This window comes from Heterocephalus glaber, unplaced genomic scaffold (genome assembly GCF_053883595.1).
Source record: "Heterocephalus glaber isolate CG9 unplaced genomic scaffold, H.glaber_assembly_v1.0 deba00001481, whole genome shotgun sequence".
Lineage (NCBI taxonomy): Eukaryota > Metazoa > Chordata > Mammalia > Rodentia > Bathyergidae > Heterocephalus > Heterocephalus glaber.
Window position 1 is genome coordinate 38,919,297 of NW_028258317.1, and position 15,440 is coordinate 38,934,736.

Genomic DNA, 15,440 nt, shown 5'->3' on the forward strand with positions numbered 1-15,440 from the left:
AGGGAGGACTAGAGGGGTTGAAGGGAGGGCTGGGCAAGGGTGAGAAATAAGAACCAAGAGAGATTATGTAAAGGTGCAAATTTCCAATGATGAATGTCATTATATTGTATACCTAAAATGTACCAATGATTAGAATGAATAATCGAAAATGTAAAATAGGAAGAAAAGGTCCAAAGGGGTAGGGGTAGTGGGAGGGGCAGGGGAAAGGAAAGAAGGGAAAGGAAAAATGATGAGAAATGGGAAAAATGGAAATAAAGTCTTTGTAAATAGGGAAGGGTTGAGGGGGTGAAGGGAGGGCTAGGAATGGGGAAAAAATAAGAACCAAGATGCATCATGTAAAGGTACAAGTTCCCAATGAGAAATGTAATTGTGTTGTATACCTACAATGTACCAATAAAAGAATTTAATACAAAAAATAAAAAATAAAAAAATAAAAAAATAATATCCTACTGTAATTTAATGAAAATCTTCATTCTTTTCCTATTTTAAAAAATGATAGTAAGCCAGGGCTGGTGGCGCATGCCTGTAATCCAGGCACCCTGAAGTGGAGCCAGGAGAACTGAGTCTGAAGTCAGCCTGGGCCACACCAAAGACCCTGTCTCCAGGCACAAAGGAGATCTACTTCCGGAACGCACTTGATTCTAAGTAGACGCTTCGAAGTATTTCTTTCAAGTTCTCCAATCGTTTTGCAAGATGTTTCCTTCCACTCTGTAAGAGTGTTCTTCCCATGCCGGCCAAGCCTAAGGTCTCCATTTCCTGAGCCATGAAGATTCTAATAACAAATCAGGACACGGTTTGTTTCTTAGGTTATTTTATTTGGGAGGGAATAGGTCATTTGCAGGTGCCAATCAAATGTGAAACACAAATACCTGTAGCTAGCTCAAGCTGAGAAAACACAGTTTGAGACAGTGTTCAGTGTGTTGTTAAGATTCTTTTTCTCAGTAGAGAGCAATACACAGAATGTGGCCTGTCAGAGAACAAAGGAAATCCTACAACTTCAGGTGGGCCCCACCAGTTCCCAGCTCCCCCCTGACAGCTTCTTGGCAGGCGTCAGGCACAGGCATCAGCCTGGCTGGAGGGGAAGGAGGACCCGAGGGGGAACAGGCACAGCAGCACGGACAGGAGGGCGCCGTCTGCCGTGCAGCGCCAGCGCCACCATGCGGTCATCCGTGGATCCTCAGCGGAAGAGCAAGTCCTTTTCCCTCCACTTTTGAAGAAGGGATAAGTAAACCCAAATGGTCCATAGGGCCTGAAAAACCCTGGGAAGGATGTCACCCAACAGTTCTTTTTCATCTAAAACTTGCAGCGCTCACTAACATCTCAATTAGTAAGCCATCTGGAATGTTTGCTGTCTAGGTACCAATTATTTGTTTCTACAGTCATCAAATATTTATTGAACGCCATGTGCCTGACACTGTACTGAGCAGGAGAAAAGAGACATCGTGGCCTAGTGGGGCAGGTAAACATGTGAGCAGACGACTGGAGCAATATGATCGACTCTACAGTGCAGGAATGAAAGGGGCATTTGGGAGCAATCGGGCACTTCATATTTGCCAAAGATGCCATCCCGTGCTTCCTCTCCCTGCATAGTATTCATATCCTTAGGAAACCTGCTTACAGTGATTGATTGATAGAATAATTACTCATCAAGAGTCTGTTATGTGTCAGGCACTACCCCCGGGGATGAGGAATACAGATGCAGAGCAGAAACACAGAAAACCTTTCTTCTTTTGTTAAACTTGCTCCTGTGTGTTGGATGTGAACCATCAAGAAGAAAAGCTTTCTAAGTCTCTATTATATACAATCTATGTTCTTTTTTTTCTTTTCAGGTTTCAATTATATTTTATTTCTTCACTATGCCATATTTTAATGGATACACAGTGCTTTTACTTGGCATCAATTTTGATTTCATTTCAATTTAGTATTACATCGGCTGGCATGATTACTAATCTCTCCATTCCTTTGGGGTGACTCTGCCAACAGGGAAAAGGTTCCATTCTCTTCCAATCTGTGTTGCTGTATATGTCCGTACAGCAATACAGAATGTAGCTCCGCTAATTAATACAGTGTTACCATATTTGTCATGGAAATCAGGTGTACGTTTCTGGTGGCTCTGCCTTGCCACTGTTTGTTGAATGCTTCAAACTGGAAGAGGACCTAATGCATTTTTGGCCAAGGGAAACATCATGGAGCTGAAGATGAAACTGTGGTTATTGCAACTGCTGGTTTGGTGCAAATTATTTCCAGATACACTTGCAAAGAGCCCTGAAAAACAAAATGGCTTTCTGTAGAGATCCTTAATGAGATTTGATCATCTATGTTCTTTTTTATTCCCTGTTTGTTTTTGCTGTTTGTATTTGCTTTTTCGAACTCCTCTGGTCTATTCCCCACTCATGAGACTATAAACGATCATTCCAAACTTCTTTAAGCTAGTTTGAGGTTTTAAACAAACATGACCTCCTCCAGGGCTGTGGGACATGGACTTAACTCTCCAGGTGGCAGAGGGGCATGGCATCCGCCACAGGGAAGCCAGGGGAGTTGTGGGCCTGGCTCTATTGCTGTCCACTGGTCAGTTCACCCCGTCCTTGGCTCTTTGGCCACTTTGGGGTCAGGCTTGGAATGGATCACTGAGGATCCTCAACTGGAATCAGCAGGTAGTAGGAAGCTGGGCGCACATTTGAACTTGCATCCAGCCCTCAGGCCTCAGCAGTTGCAGCCTCAGGGAGCTAGAGCAAGAGAGAGGAGGCATCCAAAGACAGAAAACCAGTGAAATCTCGTGTGAGCAGATGAGCTGCCTAACAGGCCAGAGAGACATGTGACCTTAATGAACAGAGCCGATCTGTTCCTGGAAAAATAAACCCTAACAAGTTTTTACCATGCTGCCCCGGAGAGTTGAGGCTTTTGGTGGAGGCCCTGTGCATCTTTGGTTATGCTGCCTTGTTCACTCACCGTAGTCCTAGACATGTACACTTAGCCTGTGTGGTTGGTGTGAATGCGAGGTCCTTTGCTACCACTAACCCAGGCCAGAGAGGCCTCCTGCCACCGCTGGCCCCAGCACTGGGAATTGACAAGGAGGAGCAGGTGTCAGGCACAGCATCTCCCTCCCAAGACTCACCTCCCTGCCCACCCTGGACCGCCTGCGAGCAGGTCAGCTCCTTTTAGCTTCTTCTGAACAATCTTTTCATTTCAGCGAACACTTTCAGGGAGAATTGTAGTCATCTGAAGCTGCATAGAGATTATGCATTATTTCATATAAAAAATAATTGTGAATTCTTAAGGCAGCAATTATTTCTTTTAGCTCCAGGTGTTTTAAGCATTAAACACTAAACCACTGACTTTATGGTCTTCATGAATTTAAAGACAAAGGTCTTTCTGTTCACTGTAGCATTTGGGAGAAGAAAACATAATTTTTCTTTAAAGCAAAGCAAAATAATTTAAATCATCCCAAATCTCCCTATCTCTATCTGACCTGGTGGCTTACAAATTAAATATTTTAGAACTTACACATATTTAACAACAAAATGAAGCATTACAAATTTCTTGTACATCTCTGACTAAAACTTTTAAAGGCATTAATCTATATTGCTTCTATGTAAAACAGAATAGTTAACATTTTGTCCAAAATTTAAGTAGACTTTATAGTTCACTATTAAGACAAATTCAATATAATGAACTGAATCTCCATTAAAAACACATTAAAGGCATTTTCTCAACACTAGAAGTCACAAAAAAGTGTGCCTTGCTATTTTATTTTCGAAGCTTTTTCATTTAAGACTTAAAAAACCAACTACTTTTCTCTTTGCAAAAAGGAAGTGCTCAGCCCTGCCCTGCCCATCTCTTTAGGGTACTGACAGTGTCTAGAACCCCTCTGTTAAGTGGCCATGCCCTGCAAGTGTGGTGCATGGTTACTGCACAGCAGACTAGGATAACCCAGGAAGTGATCTTTTACTTTTGAAGGGCGACTTTGAGACATGCGCTGGATGAATAGGTATGGATTTGGGAAGCAGCAGTTCACAACAAGCTTCATTAGATAGCATTCACAATTTTTAGTTCTACTGCACAAATAGCTGATAAATATTCTCATACAGTGGAAAGAGGCATTTCTGATAAGATGGCAGATGTAAGGAATGGCAGAACTAATGCACTAATGAGCCAGGCTGTAAAAGGGAGGATGCATTCTTGTGAAGGACAGGTCACAGTTAACAAGCCACCTGTGCTATCTTGCAGGTCATAGCTAACCACCCACCTGTATTATCTTAGCTAACGTTTGCTCTTGGAGAATGGCTGAACAGTCACAATTCCTCAGCTGCAGTGTTTCCTTGCTATCAGAGATGTCACAGCCTCATCCATCATTGAGACCTCAGTTGTGACTGTTAGCATAGGAAAATCTGTCTGCATACACCAGCCGAAGGCTCATTTAGCAAGTCAAACTTAGGCCTTGGGTTGACTTATAATTTTCATCAATAGCCAAATTATAAGCCAATTCAGTAGTATTGAAAGTCTGCTTACTGCAGTTTCAAGCTGGTCTCTTACACTTCCTCATACTCTGATTTACCACTTAGCTTGGTCCTAAGGTTGGTCAATAGACACCCTGACCTTCCCCTGTCCTTCCCCTGTCTCCTCCATGAGTGCCTGCCTAGATGCCTTTCCTTTTTCTTTTATCCTTCCTACCTGTTTCCACCCATAAAAGGCCACAGAGGCTTCAGTTTGGGGCTGTCCTCATCAGACTCTCTCATGCTGAGGAGTCTGGGCTAATGGCAGCCCTGCTGGGCCTTCTGGGTCTGGACTTGATGCTAACTCCGAGTCATCCTTTGCTTCCTGCTTTGTGCCATACCATGGTTGTGAACTGTGATGAGTTGTGCCCTGTGTGAGGAGCCTGTGAGGAATAAGTTTGTGCAACTCAGCACAGAGGACTGACCTCCCAAAGCCTGGGAAAGAAACAAGGACCCATCTGACTCTTCATCTCAGTAAGGGGACAGAGGCTGCAGAATAGCTGACATATCTCAGCAAGATCACAGGTCAGGCTTCTCAGCCCAAGTCTTTTAACTGTCCAACTGCTGAGGGCGCAGGGCAGTATGTTTGCTCTTCTTTTTGCTCTTTTTTTTTAAGAGTAGAAAAATTTATTGAGAGAAATAACTTCCATCTAAGAGAGACAGAAGGGGGACTGGAAAGTGGGTTGCCCTTTCTTTTTGCTCTTTTACTTCATATGGTATGGTTAAAACTACCCAACGAGGAAAGCCATTTAAACATTTACAATGTCTTTTAAAGATGTTTGGATGTAAAGTTTCTGAACCTCAACTTATTGATAGTTATTCCACAACAATGTCCATGGTTTCCTGTGGAGGATGGTCTGGAGGTGGAGGCCTGGGAACATGTGGGCTGAAAATTGAGACAGTCATTAGGTGTAGCAGACATCTCTGCCTAGTATTAGCAGACTGGTTAATTGCAGCCCAGTCTCAGCACCCTTATCTTTCCAGGAAGACAAGCTGTCCCTTCCCCCTTTACATCCTTGTTTGCATATGAGCCTTCACCAGAGGCTTACAGCCAGCTGCTTCTGGACGGTTCACACTGTGCCTCTAGATGTCTTCAAAGCCTACCTTTTCTACCTTCCCACACTTGTAGTCAGTAAACTATCAGGTGCCCTTGGCATCCCTTGTCTTTGCTACCCAGAGCAGCACTGATCAGCCCAAGACCCAGTTCTCTCTAAGTCTTGTTTCTGTATTTACTTTTGTTCAGCTTTGTGTTGTAGTGCATCACAGGAGAGCAGGACCTACTGCAGCGGTCTCTAGCAACCTCCTCATTCTTGTTCCCTATAATTAGGTCCTGTAAAAATTGTACATCTTGCTATCTGGGATCTTTGCAGGGCTGCTATTTGATTTACTTGAGCAGAGAGGTTCCCCTGAAGTGATTTCCTCCTCTCTCCTCAGCTCCCTCTGAAAGCCCTCTTCTGCCTCTGACTCCACAGGGGGAAAAGAGAGAGATATGCAGAAGCAGGGGACTCTAAAACTATAGCATATGCTAATTGGAGTTGTTTTTAAAAATAACAAAAATAGAAAAAGAAAATAAAAGTAGAAAAAAATAGAAAAGAAAATTAAGATAGAAAAATAAGGCCAGGAGATCCCCCCTGAAAAAGCTTGTTTTGGTCCTGCTGCTCTTTCTACCTTGAGATGGATAGGATTTGGTTTCCTCTCTGTGGCTGTTGGGTGCCTCAGTGGTGTTTTCTCTTCCTGGTGACCCTTCCAGAGCGAAGGTGACCTTCACTTCTCTCTGGGCAGTATTCTTAGAAAATGGGTCTGGGTTTGACCCTCAGACTCTCTGAGAATAAATGTAAACATTTTAGTTCAAATTTATTAGCCTTCCTACCCTGAGGCAGAACTGGAATTTAACTCCTTTCACTTCCCCCTCCCTTCCGGAATGCTGCTCCAGAGGGAAACTGACTGGGTTTACAGCACAGACAGGTTCATTTCTAAAGCAAATAATATTCTGAGGACCCCTTAGGAGTTTACTAACAGTTTTAAACAGAAGCAGGTCTGTTTCAATAAAACAAACAATCTGCTTAGATCTCTCCTTAATAACTGTCCGCTTTCACAGGTGTAAAAGGTTTTCTTTTTTCCTTTCTGATTCATGTAACAAGATATCCCTGTTAATTTACTTATGAGAAGTTCTGACTAGTCTATTTATAGTTATAAACTGAAAAACTGTAACAGGGTTATTGTAATTCAACTTGGCCAATATATCTAAGAGTGCACTCTGATTTGAAGACAACTGTCTTATGTGTTTTTTGTCCATTTGTTTGATATGTGTTGGTTAAAACACCTGCAGCTGCTTCATTTAAGAGAAAAAAAAATTTTTCTAGCTCAAAAATTCCTTTTTATTTATTTGCTTGTTTATTTTAGTTCTTTTTGAGACTTCCATGGAAAAACCAGATATATATATTTTTTCAGGGTAATCAAATTTATTTAAAACATTATTGGATTAAGACTTACAGGCTTGAGGCTTACATAGGAATAAAAGCCTTAAAGTTTAATAGCATAAAGGTTACACATGATTTAAGTCAATATGTGTGTTTATGTGTGTTAACTTTCAGGTATATATATATTTATTATTATTATCCTCCAAAAGATCTACTTAAGTTGGTTTTTAGATAAGTAAATACTCAAGACATTATCTCAAATGCTTCTGGTTCCTATAGCTCAATGCAAGACTAAATTAGTTGGTAAGAGTAAAAATGTCTTCAAAGTTGGTAACATATTTCCATCCAGTTTATAGGTAACCAAGATAATATCAAAATCAGTTTTATAAATGCAGTGTCTATTATTGTCTGTGTACCATAAATTAAAGAGTTTTTCTTGGTCGGTTATATATATATATATATATATATATATATATATGGCTTTAATTAAGGATTATCCATTATGATAGGTCATCTAAAATAATTGTTTTTGGCTGTAATTTAAAGTTAAGTTTTCTATGTCTAAAGTAATATAGCTTTCTAAAAATATTGAGATGCTCTTGATTAAATTTTAAAACAAAATTTAAAAACAGAGGCTCTATATTTTATGTTAAGTTTCATGTGTTCTCATTGTTAGGCTTGTGGTCACTAAAAGGTGAGCTTCAAAAGTTAAAGAGTATTTGAATGTTACCTTGAAAAATGTTTTCAACAATCAGCTCATGATTCATTAAATAAACAACTATTATCTTAGTTTATGACATAACTTATATGTGGACATGTGTGTGTGTGTACATCTAAAAACAAGCCATGCTGTGAGCCTAAGCTTTAAAGTTAAGTTTATAAAATGAAGACCACGTAAGCTTAATATATACAAAGTATTTAATAGGTGCTCTCTTTTATACAATATATGTTTAGACTTTATACATGTTAAATGATAAAAATTTAACATTTCTTTAAATTTGGTTCTGACATTTAAAGTTGATCTTCATCTATTGGCTTTGATTAAAAAAGCACTTTTGTTGTATAAATGAGATACACTTGTATATGGGTAATGAGTCCATTTGTGCTCATTTACAGTTTCCAAAACTTATCAGAGCTGTAAAGATGTCTTTAATTCTTGTCAATATAGTTACACCTTATAAAACTTCTTAGTCTAAAATCTGTCTTAAGAGTAGAACCTAAATACATATAAAAATTTCTATACAGCTGTGATACCAATTGTTAACCTCATGATATACTAAATGAGACACTTTTCTTTCCCAAATGTACAGGCCATCAAAGACACAAAATTAAAAACATTATATTGGTAATTTCCAGGTTAAAGTTGTTCATGGTGATAAACTTTTTAAGCTAAACATCTGACTCACCCTTATTTTTGTTTCTGCTGTTTGTGATAAAATGTGCAGGTCAACCTAACATGATGTAACCAGCCAGATAATGGAAATACTTTTTCATGTTTATGTTTATGTGACTGTTTTGTAATTATGTTTTAATGTTAAGGATACCCAGACACTGTGCAGTCCAGGCAATGCCACTCTAGAAATTAAAAGGCTAGAGGTTAATAACCTATAAAATATATCTGTAGACAAGTACATTCTACTTAAATGTCACTCTGCTAGTGGAGGATGATTAAAGATAACAAATTAGGTTAAAGTTTCCTTATGCCATTTGATATTTTGTAAGTAGATGAAGATAACTGACTAAAAAGTTGTTGTGTACTAAGATGAACACTCAAATGTGTTTCAAAGATAATAACAAAACCTATTTATATAATAATGTCATCATAATTGTTATGCTAAAATATTATGCAGACTTGGATGTCGACTTTTCTCTGTGAAACTTTATAATTGTTAGCTGTTAACCTTCTGCAGGGGTTCAACTTCTAAGACAACCATGATTGATAAAATCTACTCCTCAGGCAAGGCAAGAGTAAATCCTGTGGTTTAAAAGGCCGTGAAATTTGGTAAATGGATGTGACTCACTGTGAATCTTTTGGCAAATGTAAATATATTCATGTCTCTGCTGATACCTACTCTGATTACTTATGTGCCTCCCTTCCTACTTCAGGACTTGGTGGGTCTGGAAACCCATGCTAAAGCAGATTCCCTTTAACCCACATCAGGCCAGACTTTCAAAGGGCCACCACACAGCACTTTGTTCTTGATCTACCAGTCACCCTCTGTGACAAGGATTTACTATGTAACCTCAATTATTAAAACAAAAAGGGGGGGGATATGGTAAGAGAGACTTTACCCACAGAAACAATTACATAAAACACTCTTTTTTTTTAATTCCACTTCATAGCAGTGGAAAAACATTTTATTTTCACAAAGGAAAGACCTTGTTTGTCCCACAAGGGCTGAGCTCTGTGGAATTGCTCACTTGGAGGAGCAGGGATTCATCTGTTTTATCACCAGGTGAGAAGCAACCCCATCCCGAGCTGCAGGAAATGGTTCTTCCCTCCAGGGATGGGCAACAAGAGGAGGAGAATGGATTCGCTACCCTCTACCTCACAATCCTCAGGACCCACATGGGGAGAGATTAAACAGCTCACTGCACAGGCTGAACAGACGCTACAAAAAGCTGGCAACCCTTCCACCCCAGCAAACCTCTTCCTGCCAATGGTAGCACAAGTCACCTATGACTCTAAGATGGAAAAGTTCAAAGGATTCCTTTTAATTCTGCTTCTGTTTAACTGTGTACCAAAAGTAAGTGGCATGATATATTGGGCATATACACCTACATCTCCTGTCTTTGATATCATCACCTGGGGAGACCCTGAGCCTCCCTTCTCCTCCAAGGATACCTCTTAAACTGGCAGGGCCTGGCCTAGCCCTTTAACGGACTATGGTAAAAATTATGGCCACTCTGGATACTCTATTGGTTGGCATTTACACCTCATTACTACCTTTTGGCTGAAGAATTTGCTCTGTGTATTGTCACTAATGTCACCTCCAGGACCTAGTGTATTTGAATCATATTTTCATCAGACCTGCCTGTACTGAAGGGTCCTGTCATCAAGTTTTCATTAATACTGCCAGATTTCTAGGTTCCTGTCCGGCAGGCACCTTTCTAAATCCAATACTCCTGTATGTTCTCATCTGTGGGTGCCTATAGGAGGTGACTTAGATTTGGGGTGGACCTCATGACTGTCCACCAAACTCTGGGTTGTTCATTCTATTCATAACCGAACCCTAAAAAATCAGGCACGTCATAATCTGATGGTGTTACAGTCCAATTCAGCCTGAAATTATAGTTTACCTTTGAATTATGGCAGTTGCCCTCCCTTATGGAATCTTAATCTTTCTTCTGGAACATATTTATATCCCTTTTTCAATAGCCATGTGATGTTTAGCTATTCCTTTCTTTCCTCCCATTGTCAAAATTGGCAGGTACCAACATATAGATGACCTCACATGGATTGCTATGATACCTCTGACATGTCATGCTCTGTACTTCCTGCCTTCACTAAGAAAGAATCTATTTTTACTCTTCAGGTTTCCTGCACTCCTCAGTACCAATATTTTAAGGTTCTTAATATTACGTCATCTACAGACTCCTCATATCAATAATATTAATATTTCTCAATTAAATATTCATTTTATTATGATGCTTAGACTAAGAACTAAAGACTGGCTACCCAACAACCTTTCCTATGATTGAATGGGACTTTCTGCTTTTGAACAAATCACCTCAGCGCTTGGACATGTCAGACAAAAATGCTTTCTGGGCATTTTGATTGCTGCTATTAATGCAGCTACAGCATTGGCCACCATAGCAGTGACTGCAGTAGTCACTTTGACTCATTCCATCCCACTATGTATATATCCACACTATGTATGGATATTTTCAAAATTTCACTTCTGAGCTCTTAACTCAAACTTGTATTGATGAGGAAACTTTTTCAAAGTCCTGACACCCCTGAGTCCACAGTCAGATGTCTCAGCAAATGTCAGCAAGCTCTTTGGACACAGAGCAGCTCTGCTGTGATGCTGGTCCATGTGCATCGCTCCCCTTCTATTTAATCATTCTGAATCCTGGGAGGAGGTCCAGAGCCTTCTCCACAGTGCTTCCCATAACTATCTAGTCAGAGAAGTTACTGGTCTCCAGAGCTGGCTTCAGGCCCAACTTTATAAGCTTGAAATGGAAGCTTTGATATTACTTTAGATAATCTCAATGATATCACCTATTGGTGGAATTCCAAAAGCTGGTTCTCTGTTTTCAACCTTTGCATTTAGATTCTTATAGCTATTGGAATACTTTTCTTTTTGCTTTCTCTTCTGCCTAAATTTTGTTTGTTTATTAATTAATTTATTTATTTTGGTACTGGGGCTTGAACTTGGGTCCTTTTGCTTGCACAGCTGGAGGTGAAACCACTGAGCTAAATCCCCCGGCCCTTCTTTTTGCTTTCTCTTGTAGTCCTAAGAGCCCTCTGTGGACTATTTCAGTGGATGCTGTATGCTGAAGCCATGATTACTTTTCTCCATGAAGCCCAGTATCCCTCTGCCCTTCACTCTATCCCTCTTTCCCAAACCCATATTTAAAACAAAAAAGGTGGATATGTGGGAGCATTGGCATAGGTTTGTATGAGATGGATATGCAGAGGTAAGGAACTTTTGGAGCCAAATCTCCAAAACCTCCCAGAATGCATGGTTAGACATTAAAAGATAGTCTACAGGGCTACAAATCCAAGTAGGATCAAATGCATTGCCCTGAAGAATGAATGCTTTGGCCTTTGTCCTCCCCATACTTGAATTTATCATTTAGATTGATCCCAAGATCAGTCATGTAACAGACCACCTGCCTTCCTGTCCCCTACATGAATTCCTGCATAGATGCCCTTCTTTTTTCATTGATCTCTGCTTCCTGATTCTATCAATAAAAGGCCACAGAGGGCTGTCCTTATCTCCTCTCACACTGAGGGGTCTGGGCTAATGGCAGTCCCTGTGGGCCTTTTTGGGGCCTTTTGGGGTCTGGATTGGACATTGACCTCAATCAATCCTTTTTCCATCCTTTGTGTCATACCACAGTTATGAATTGTATCAGAGGTTAAACTAAAACTGATACATTTTAAGATGGTTTGGAAATTAAAAGATGTAGGAACCAGCCTTTGAGTTTATTCCCAGCCAGGGAACCAAAAAGAACTAAAGACAAAAGACATAAAGATAATTTGAAAGAGGAAGGCCAGGGGACTTTTGCCTCTAGTGGACAAAGAGCCCTGATCTGACAGTGCTCCTCACTTTTATTAGACTCACACAAACCAGAAGCAAGCAAGCATGTGATCTGGGGTTCAGGGAAAGTTTATCAGGTTCTCATAATTTGTAAATTGCACCCAAATGTGTATTTTCTTTAAATTAGACCTCACCTGTAGTTGTTTCTCTCCTTGAAACTGGCTGGCACAGGCATGCTAGTGACCAGACCTGAGGGTGGGATGGCTTATTATCCCAACCCCATGTCTCAACGAGAGTTCAACCCAGGCTTCCGTCTCACATCCAGTTTGCCACAAAAAGAAAATATTAAAAAGATGCTTAGATATAAATGCTTAAGAACTAGAGAGATTTTTTTCTCAATTGGCAAAGAAGATTTGAGAAAAAGAATAAAGAAAAAGCAAAAATATGTTATGTGCTGTTCTGTGGCTTGGGGTAAAGTGGTAGAGCATTTATTATCTTCAATTTGTTTTGCAGTTTCCACACACCTGCAAACCCAACCCATCAGCCCTGTAGAACTGCCTTTTAGTGGTGAATTCTGCTTAGGTAGCACTCAAGTTGTAAACTTCTCTCCCATGTAAACCACAAACTAACAAGCTAATTCATTCAGCTGGAGAAGAATCTGAGTCTTATCGTTATCTTGGATCCCTTTGAGAAAGGCAAAGGGCTCATCAAATATCCCAAGTATTTACCCATAGAAATGATGCTGCTATTCATAGTCTTAGTAATTAAGTCAGAATAATCCATTTATGCCTTATTAAATACTGTCTCCAGTAATACATGTATAGGCAGATGTCAAGCTAGAGGCCATTCTAAACTTCTTTTTCTCTCAGTTGTACATACTCTAAGGAACTTCCTATAGTCTTTATGGCTCTCTCACATTAGGGAGGTGATGGTCTGTACAGACAATAGGCTTATTGCTTTATGTACTGCCTGTTTCAGATGAATAGTTTGACTGGAGGCCTCATTGGCATTTGGGGTATGAGTCATGTATCTTTTGCCTTTTATCCTTCTGGAATAAACTGGGAAGTCTCATACCTGCAAAACTGAGGAGATTTCTACTGAACCCAGTGACTGAAGGACCTGAGTGCACCATCCTGATCAGAGACCCCTCTAAGCCACCCCTCCCACAGCAGCTGCACTGGGGACTCATAACATGATCAGCCCTGCTACTGATGCAGCCACTACTCCCTGCACGGTCCCCAGCCTTGTCCTGAGGCCACCATTGCCCCTGTGCTCTCTCAAGCTTCGTTCTTGGTGGGGAGCCACAGACCCCACCCACTGAACTCTCCTCATCCCACGACCCCTCAAAAACCTGTCCCCATAGCCATGACCCTACAGCCTGTTGGAGAGCTGCTGGTCTGGTTTCCAGTGCCAGTGAGGTCCTGTGGTCCCTCTCAGGTTTGTTCTGTCATAAACCTGTCCTACTGAGCTCAGATCTCTGTTTCTTCTTTTCCTTTTTCCTAACAGTGATTCCATACAGCTACCTGATCACATACCTGCCCTGAAATGCTTTTTTTATCTCAAGAACTAGTAGCAAGTATCAGTGCAAGCGCACACACACACACACACACACACACACACGCACAGTCCCCAACTTAGAAGCATTCGAGATGTGAACTTTCACAGGTGTACTGTGTAAGACTCACTTTGTCAGATTATGAACGAATCCAATTTATGAAGGTTCTCCCGGAATGGAACTTGTTCATAGGTTGGGGACTTACTGTATACTACAACATGTGTATTTTTGAAGAGTGTTATTTTTCCCATATTCTATTAAACTTAAACTTTTGTCATTCTCACATTTTCCCTTTCTTGGAGTTATATATAGGCAATATAAGAAAAAATTATTTGATTGTATTTAAATTAGTTTGTCTCAGTTACTTATAAACAAAACGAAGATAAATGGGAAGACTTTTTTTAACCATAAAAGCTCACATGATGTAGAAGAAAAGGAGATATACTTCCATCCAAATTAGAAATGTAAATTTCATTTCATTAAAAATTTCCAGTTTCATTGGAGTATAATTGAAAAATAAAATTATGCATGTGTTTAAGATGTATGATGTGATTTTGATATATTTACATATTGTGAAATAATGATTGTGATCAAGCTAAATAACATATCTAAAACCTCACCTGTTATCATACTGCAGGGCAGAAACTGGCGACTCAGTAGCTATGAGGTGGCTTTGGGCAGTCAGGTACACTTGGATTGCTGGGAGAAGGGCATTCTGGTGGCATGAAGTGCACTGAGCGTGAGAACTGGACCTTGGGAACCACTGTGATAGGCAGAGACTGACAAGGCATGCAGCAAAGCGGCCCTAATCCCTCTTCCAGAAGCCCCATTCTGAAGGCCTTCTTCCTCAATGGGAGATTTTTCTAATAGCAACATAAGGCTCACTCCACAGAGGGAGACATATTTAGAGGCTTTGAGTTGTTGTCCGATGGAGAGATTCTTCCCTTTCATCAGAATTCTTAAATTATAATTTTTCTTCATCTCGTTCTCACATCAGTTTCTGTGTGTGAAATCTCTAAATTGGAGAAAAAAAGGAAAATACTGCTAGGAAAAATTTCTTTTCTCAAATAATTTATAATGTTTTCCTCTGTAGTATATTTACACTACTGTACAAATGGTGTGATTCATGTGAGGACTTGAGTGTGCTTCATTAGCATTAATCAAACTTCATGGCCTTGACATTTTATGTTCCATGTAGACATAAACCACTCAGATCATTCCAGGAGTGTGAGCCTTCTGAGGAACCACCAGGCTAGAGGGCAGCTGTTCTGTAGGGTGTGACCCTAAGGACATTCGCCATAGGAAGGAACCAGCCAACATCCCTAAAATTAACTTTTCCTCTTTCAGGGAGCAAAAGAATGTCCTGGGAAAATTTGAGAGGAATTAAACAAAAATGATAGAAGCCTTTTAAGAATGAGCTTATGAGTCTCTTGGGAAAACAATATTTTCCAAAATTCCAAACTGTAAAATACCAGACAAAACAAATATAGAATGTTTAGAAAAAGTGTTGTAAACATTTTTAACTTAATTATTGGTTCACTATATGTGGGATCAGCCCCCTTCCCCCTGCTTGCCCCATTCCCTTTAGCCAATGAGGGTAGGGATGGAGGAAGCATCAGGCATGAACCAGAGACATTTTCTTGGAGACTCAGAGGAAGTAGGCTTGTCCAAAGCCAAGTGTTTATAATTTCTGCTTTAATCACAAAAGAGAAAGCAATTTTTGAAAAAAAAATCACTTTGTTGTTAAATCTACTCTTTGTTT

General features: G+C 40.2%; 1 pseudogene; it reads right to left on the reverse strand.

Annotated features, from left to right (window-relative positions):
• Window positions 1–1,773: 1,773 nt before the first annotated feature.
• LOC101706178 (cytochrome c oxidase subunit 7B, mitochondrial pseudogene) lies at window positions 1,774–2,384 on the reverse strand (annotated as a pseudogene).
• Between the last annotated feature and the right edge of the window lie 13,056 nt (window positions 2,385–15,440).